Here is a 7,669-nt window from a genome sequence, read left to right as displayed (position 1 = left end):
ACAGTCGTAGCAAAGCAAAGACGTCAGAATCAAACGTTGTCAAGGCAACGCAGACCAGGAGGAATCCCCCCCGGCCTCATAGTGAAAGCATGGTTACCTTTTAGGAAAAGTGCGAAACAGCAGCTACGTTATGCGGTGTGTTCAGGGTCTACCAAAACAAACGGACATGTGAGCGTTCAACAACTCAACATCTAACCTGAGGAAACGTAGCGGTAGTTTTAGTTTCTGCTGTGGAGAGGTGGATCTTTGTCTTTTAGGTTACATACAGTAAGTTTTGCACATGCAGTATCCATCCAAATTTGATGTGACAAGTCTCTCAAGTAAGCTATTTTGTAATTAATAAATTAATTTAAATTAATTTTATTGATTGGATGAACTATAATTTGCTTAAATATGATTATTTTGTATTTTTGTCTGTCTGATTGATGCTTGTGTTAAGAAATAAATCAGACGTTACTCAACAGTTACTCACTACTTGAGTAGTTTTTTCATCAAGTACTTTTTTACTCTTACTCAAGTAATTATATGTATGACTACTTTTACTTTTACTTGAGTCATATTATTCTGAAGTAACAGTACTTTTACTTGAGTACAATTTTTGGCTACTCTACCCACCTCTGCTGCTGATACATTGGAGGTCTCAGCTCCAATGTATCAGCTTGTAGCCAGAGCGTAGGCTGCCGTCGTCATGTGACCACCCGGTGTCACGTGACCAGCTGCAGTCTCCTAATTTTGTAGGATATTGTACATTTTAAGTTGCATAAATGTGTGCATAAATTTTGGTACAATGTCATACATGAGAATGCATTGTATTTGCTGTGCAGAATTTAAAGCTCTTTCAGTCAAATTTGTGATATGTGATTGTGGGAAATAACATTGACAACTTTTTTTTTAAAGAACATTTTTTGGGCTTTTCTGCCTAATTCTTGACAGGACAGTTAGATGAGAACGGGGACAGACACGCAGGAAATCATTACAGGTCAGATTTGAACCTTGGACCTCTGCGTTGAGGTATACATCTTTCAGTTCATGTGCGCCTGCTCTACCAGTGAGCCCACCTGGGCCCACTTGACACTGGTAACTTTATCAAATAAACTTACTGGTTGAAGGAGCAATATGTAATAATGACTGCTAGCATTTGAAATGGATGCTGTAGTCTTCATAGGCTACATTGCATGTTGCAGCAGAGCCTGATAACCTAACTGCAGTGCCGCTGTTCACATTCTGCAAATCCTTCTCCTTTGTAATCTGACCTTTTCTATCTGTTCACTGAAGAAAGCCTCCCCGCTACCAAATGCATTATGCCTTGCAAGTATAATCACATTATATCTGGGCCACACAGCTTTATTTCTCGAACTCTAATCTACATTCACTCAGGTCCAAAGTATGCAACAGTGGGAGAATGCATTGTAATGAATGCCAAAAGCCGATCACTAAGAGGTATTTTGTTCTTGGTTCTCTTAAAGAATATAGATTATGAATGAGGGTGGTATCAGACCTGCTGTGGTTTTCAATATGTATGAATCTCTCTTTATATGCACCGAGCCCCCTCCTTTATCTGCCCCAGCAGGTGAGGATCAGGCAGCACTTCTGACATTGATGCAAAGCAGCTACATGGGTTACAATTATTTAGTCCTGTGCATGGCTAAAAGTAGATATTTATATAGATATATATCATGACCACATATAAGAATAATAATGGTAATAGTAAAGGTTAAATTTTGTAGTTATAGGATGGAATGCCGTTCAGTTTAGTCAGTTATCAGTTATTGTTAGTCAAGTTGAGCCTACTGAACTCCGTGCCTTGTCAATCTCCATCATATACTCAGAGGCAGGAGAAGATGTTTTATTGGAATTTAGCCCAAATTTCCGTTGGTGGAAACCAAAAGGTTGTGTTGTTAGAGATCCCTTGCCACCTGTCAGACCTGAACCTAGCTTTCTTAAGGGATTGATAAATGCTATGACATCAACCTTGCGTGTTCAGGAGCTCTATAGTCAGATTTGTTCTTGAAGCTGAAATCCACAATGGTCCCAAATTTTGCCATTTTGTCCCCACCTTTGATGGCAAGAAATTTGTCCCTGGCCACATGTAAGACGTATCATCCATTGTCACTCAGCTGTCACAAGGAACCGTCATGGGTGTTCTACTCCTAAACATTTACAATTTAAAAACCAAAGAAAATACTGAAGATCCCGGGGTGGATGTGGTTCATTGGTAGACTGGTTGCCTGCCAAACGGAAGGTTTATGGTTCATACGTGGCCCTGCAGTCCCTTGGGCAAGACACTCAACCCTGAGATGCTCCAGAGCAATAGGGGCTATGGAATTAATGATTAAACTTAAGTTTTCAGTGCTTTGGTAATTACCAAAAAGACAGCGATTTGCAGCTAATAACACAATTGTATAAAACAACAACCCCACCCTATCTATTAGTCCAGTGTGCAAAATTGTACTGTAATTAGCTGGTGAAGTTTCTATCAGCTCCTTCTTTCCACTTTAATCAAGACAGGGCTCTTAGTACTGTAGCATATAATCCAGTTTGTGAGAAGTGATGATGTTATTAACGATAAAATTAGTTTTGGCTAGAAATCTAACAGCATTGCAAGTTTCAGAGTGCAAGGGACTTGATATGTAAAGGACAGCTATTCACTTTCTAAAAATGTTCCTACTGGTTTTTGCTTAGGTTTCGGTTTATTGTTGATTGGGACTCACTGTACAAGCGCTGTCATGTCACAAGCTATAGGGATTACAGGAATGCAGTGAGTTCAATGTTCATGGATAAAAGACAAGATCCTGACATTACACACGCTTTGCTGGTGTTCAAAATACTGTCAATTAAGCAGACAAAATCCGCTTCTCAGATTGCTGCATCTTTGGAGCATTCATTCCGGGGGGGAACAAACAGTCCAGGGCTCAAGGGTGAAACAAGCTTGGGATTTGGGCTTGGCACCGCAGCTCAACCAATCATTTTCACCCAAAGCTGGTGGAGCATCCCATGGGGGAGACTTACCAGGGGTGAACATCAACCCATACCAAGGCAAGGTGGTGTTGTCCGGTGGGGCCATGGATCACAAACATTTGCTTAGACTGGGCACTGCCGACATCTTCCTTAAATCCTCCCACTGGCGACGGATATCGTCAGTTATTTGTGAGTAAACAGACAGACAGTTCTCACACACTCCCATGGTTAAACAGCTGCCGGCTAGCTTAGCATAAGCTTGCAGCAACGGTAGTAACTTTAAGTCCAGAGTAAACGGTGTTTTAACAATAAGTCTCTCACAATCACTGGTAGTCCTTCAGTAGGTAATCGACGAGTAGTTACGAACAAGTCATGTACCACAATGGATTCTTCTGGGAGTTCAGAAAAGGTATGAAAACCTTTGCAATTAGATGTGGTTGGACAACGCCATACTTGCTGGTTTTAAGGATGGTGAGGCTACTTTTATGATGATCCTTGCTAATATTTTTGGACCTGGCCATTCCCATGCCAAATATTTAGAGGGATCTTCTCTAACCATATGCAAGCACTGGATAACAATACAAGTAATGATAATGAAGCACAGTCATATAACTGTGTTTAACTGTGCAAATTGCAATGTGGTTGATGATTAGCAGCACAATATGTGATATTAAATTAAAGTCCAACACCTGCAAACCAATAAATGAGTGTAACCCAGATGTCCATGCCCTCACCATTGCCCCCCCCCTCCCCCCCTCCTTGACTGGCGCTAAGCCACTTGGCTGGGCTCTGTCAGCTACTCTTGACTAATTAGCTCTGTTGTTCTCTACCTCCCCAGATTCCTCTGTTTCAAGTACAGACACACAGCACCAGGCTTTCATGTTCACCTCCCCATCTCCTCTATAATACAGCTGTGAACAAAGCCTGACTGAATCTAGCCCCCTGCACCCCACCCAAAACTGTTGATCCTTCTGCTAGGTGTGTACTGTCCAGTACACTCAAGGGAAACTTTCTCTAAAAAGCCATAAACCTATGGTATGTGTCCATTGACGGCGTCATTTCCATGCTTCCCATTCATTTCCATTGGAGCAGCGAGGGGCTGAGTCGACCGCTCCTCATTTGCATAAAGTTGAATCCAGGCAACTTAATGCAAATGAGGAGCAGCTGGCTCAGCTCGACACCTCTCAAAAGCTGATACAAATCTTTAAAACTGATCGTTGTCGATCTTAAATGTAGACAGATTTAGCAAATGTATGACCTATTCCTCGCTTAAGATGTTTTCAGAAACAACTGCGACAGTGGCGAGGAAAAACTCCTTTTAGAAAAAAACCTTGGTGATGAGAAAAACTTTCTTTTACCCAAGCTCTTGGTAGGTAGTTTCTGATGGGGCCGGTTGGGGGTGTGATGAACAATGGCAATAATAGTCACAATAAAGATGATGGAACAATGACCAGAAATAGTAGTTGTAGTAGTTCATGGCATACCAGGGCGTTACAGGACGTAGCAGGGCACAGTAGAGCATAGCAGGGCGTAGCAGGATGTAGCAGGGTGTAGCAGGATGTAGCAGAGCGTAGTAGTGTAAAATAAGAGATTGTATTCCAAGTTAGCCGCCATTATGGTCGGTTTTGAAATTCGGGAGCAGACAGACCCAAGTGATGCGTTCGTCTAATCAGGTGCAGCCATTGCGGTTGTAGGAGGGTGGAGACTGTTTTCTTTGTTTGTCAGTGGACAGTGCGTCCCAGAAGTCTGCGTGAAGTGGCTTTCCGCTTTGCTAAAGATTCGCTCCAGGTCTATTTTCATGCCTGACTGTTTGAACGCCCCATATGCAAACAGCCAGGCAGGAAGTAAAACAGCGAGCGCATCAAGTCAATTTACCAAAGTAGAGAGACAACGAGAGATTTAATCTTGGATATGGATAAACTTAATAAACATCACAGATCCTTTTTATGAGGACAAAGCCAGAAAAGAGAAGGCGTGGAGTTTAACTGAAGGATTGCTTTGAGTGGAAGGTGGATAATAGCTTAAAAAACACGTAATTGTTCTTTCAAACACTTGTAGAGACAATCTCTCTCTCTCTGCGAGTCGGGCTGGCAAGACGTTCTGCTTCTGAGACACTCCCAGTGTGGCATTTTATTCAATTGAAATCATACCTAACAGGATGTGAGTGTTTCTGTGACTTCCTGTTCACACTGAAGGCTGCTGGAAACGTCTGGAAACTCTCAGACTTGTCTGCCCCGCCCGGATGTGTTCCACCTATTCCTCAGCCCTCATGTCACCTGTCCCTCATTTCTTTTGTATTTTCCCTTCTGTGTACTTTGCACAGTAGTCTCCCCTCTGCATTTGGGTCAGAGTCTGAACCAAGTTGTGACAGCAACTTTTCTGTGTACTTCTTCCTCTACACTAGACCTGTGAGGTGTGAAGTGTTGGCTTGTCAGCTTCAAAATGTGCGTCTTTCTTTTATCATATTATCTTGAAATGAATTGAACATACTAAATTAATTGATGAGATGTGGGAAATGGTAACACCACTGAATTGAAGTCCTCTGAGTCGAGAAACTGATGCAACTAGACCATCAGACCCAAATAAGAACGGAATTGTAATTTTAGGCCATAATGATTCTTTAATACTAAAGTATTTTTTTTTCAAAAATTCTGGCTACATTGTTTTCAGGCATATCCTGAAATTATATTCCTGTGCAAGGGTTTGAGACAAAAGCTACATTTTTAAAATTAGAACTGGATAAGGTTTTTGTGCGTGTGTGTGTTTGTGTGTGTAAGAAACATGTGTGCCTGTCTGCATGCATGCATGCATGCCTTGGTGTGTTTGTGTGGATGCATGCATGTCTTAGTATGTAGTGTGTGAGAGGTCCTTACAGTTGTGTGTGTGGTGTGTGCATGTGGATGTGGTGTGCATATCTATTCCTGGGCCAGGGGATCCTCTCCTGCAGGTCTAATTACTTTAATGAGGAATGTCTCCCTCTCTATCAGCCCTACCCAAGGGTACGCATTAACATTCCCCCCACATAGCCATACACACCAACACTCACAATTAACCACAAATGCATCAGCAAAGTAAATACTCTCCCATGCCTTCGTGTGAAACGTACTCTCTTAAACTCTTACTTCCGTGAGAAAGCGCCCCCCCCCCCCCCCCCCCCCCCCCCTCGAGTCAAGGGATTCAGCCCAGACTCGACTTGATTCCTGCCGTACTTTAAGTCTGTCTGCCTTCACTTCCAGCAGACATTTAAAGGTGAGAAGACACCAGGTTGTTGTTTTTTTAAACAGATCAGACAATATGCAATTGAGTCATTATTCGCCTGTGCTGTATCCCTTTCACCCACTCGTCCAATTTAGAATCCAAGAAAGTGGCTGACAGCTGGATATCTAATGATGTTTCTGTTGTGACCCGCAACTCTTACCCGTGCCGCGTGTGCGTGTGTGTGGGTTTGTGGGTTTTTCTATGTGTGTCTGTGTGAGTGACTGTGTATTAAGCTTCAGAGAGCAGTCTAGCGTTGCCAGGAGACAGTGCAGGCACCACTAAGGGCCACAGCTTTATTCATGAGAGAGATGTGGAAGCTTGGAGGGTTAGTTATTTAAATTGATCTGATGAGCAAAGCCCAAGGATGGGAAATAAACACTCTGAAACTTGGATGATGTCAGCGCTTCGTCAAGGCTGTAGCCTGTGTCTGCCCTCTGGCGGTCAGGATGGTGAACTGCAACAAGCAGAGACAGGAGATGTGACCCCAAGCCCAATGAAACATTCCTGTGTTCCTTTAAAACTATTGTCGGTGTTTTTTGTCATAAAGAGTAAAGAGAAACTACTTTTGGAAGTACTTTTGACACTCAGTGACTTCATGTTGATCATGTAAAAATTGTGACAGATCTGGAGGTCAACACTCACTAAAAACTAAATCCAAAATCAATTTGTTTCATAATAATGCTTTTGTCTGACCAGAATTCACTGTAAAAGGGCACACCATTGGTAATTATCTATTCAACAATTGACTACTAACTAGTATGTAATTTACAAATTCAAGGATTTATTGCAGAGTTTACTGCAGAGGGGGCTACCACATTATTGTTAAATACTTTTTAGAATGTTTTTATCCCCACAAATTTTAAATATGTATACAAAATATACATTAATATGAGTCCTAGATATTATTAGCAAAGATGAATTGGCCTATTCCTAATTAACAACATTGATGATAGGGTAGCCACTTTGGTAGCTATCCACAGATAAAGATAAGGATTCACTGTGCCTTTGACATGTAGGTTTGACATTAAAACATGATGATATATAAAGAATATGTTATTTTAATAGCTTAGTATTGTAGGGCACTATAAAAAGCTACGTATAAAGGCTTTAGGCCACCAGATATGTTATTATCGGCCCAGTTGATTATGCAACTCAATTTTAGACAATATATGTAACTTAGCTCTGGGGAACCTATTCCCCGGAGTCCTTATGTCTGTTTTCGCCCAGCATGTTTCTTTGGATCAGGGTGGCACCTAAATCATGGTTGCAGCTGTCCTAAAGGTCCTGCTTCGTGCCCTGCTAAAAAAAACTGCAGTAGATATTAGATAGCCTCAGAATTGCGGTGAAATTAGAAAGATGTGGGTGTTAACTAGGCCTTCCTGCCTCAGTTTACAGGTCTAATGAAAAGATGCTGTTGTTTGCACTATGAGAAATCTAGGATCCAGTGTTTTTT

Source organism: Etheostoma spectabile, chromosome 5, assembly GCF_008692095.1.
Source record: "Etheostoma spectabile isolate EspeVRDwgs_2016 chromosome 5, UIUC_Espe_1.0, whole genome shotgun sequence".
Lineage (NCBI taxonomy): Eukaryota > Metazoa > Chordata > Actinopteri > Perciformes > Percidae > Etheostoma > Etheostoma spectabile.
Note: the sequence above shows the minus strand (reverse complement) of the source record.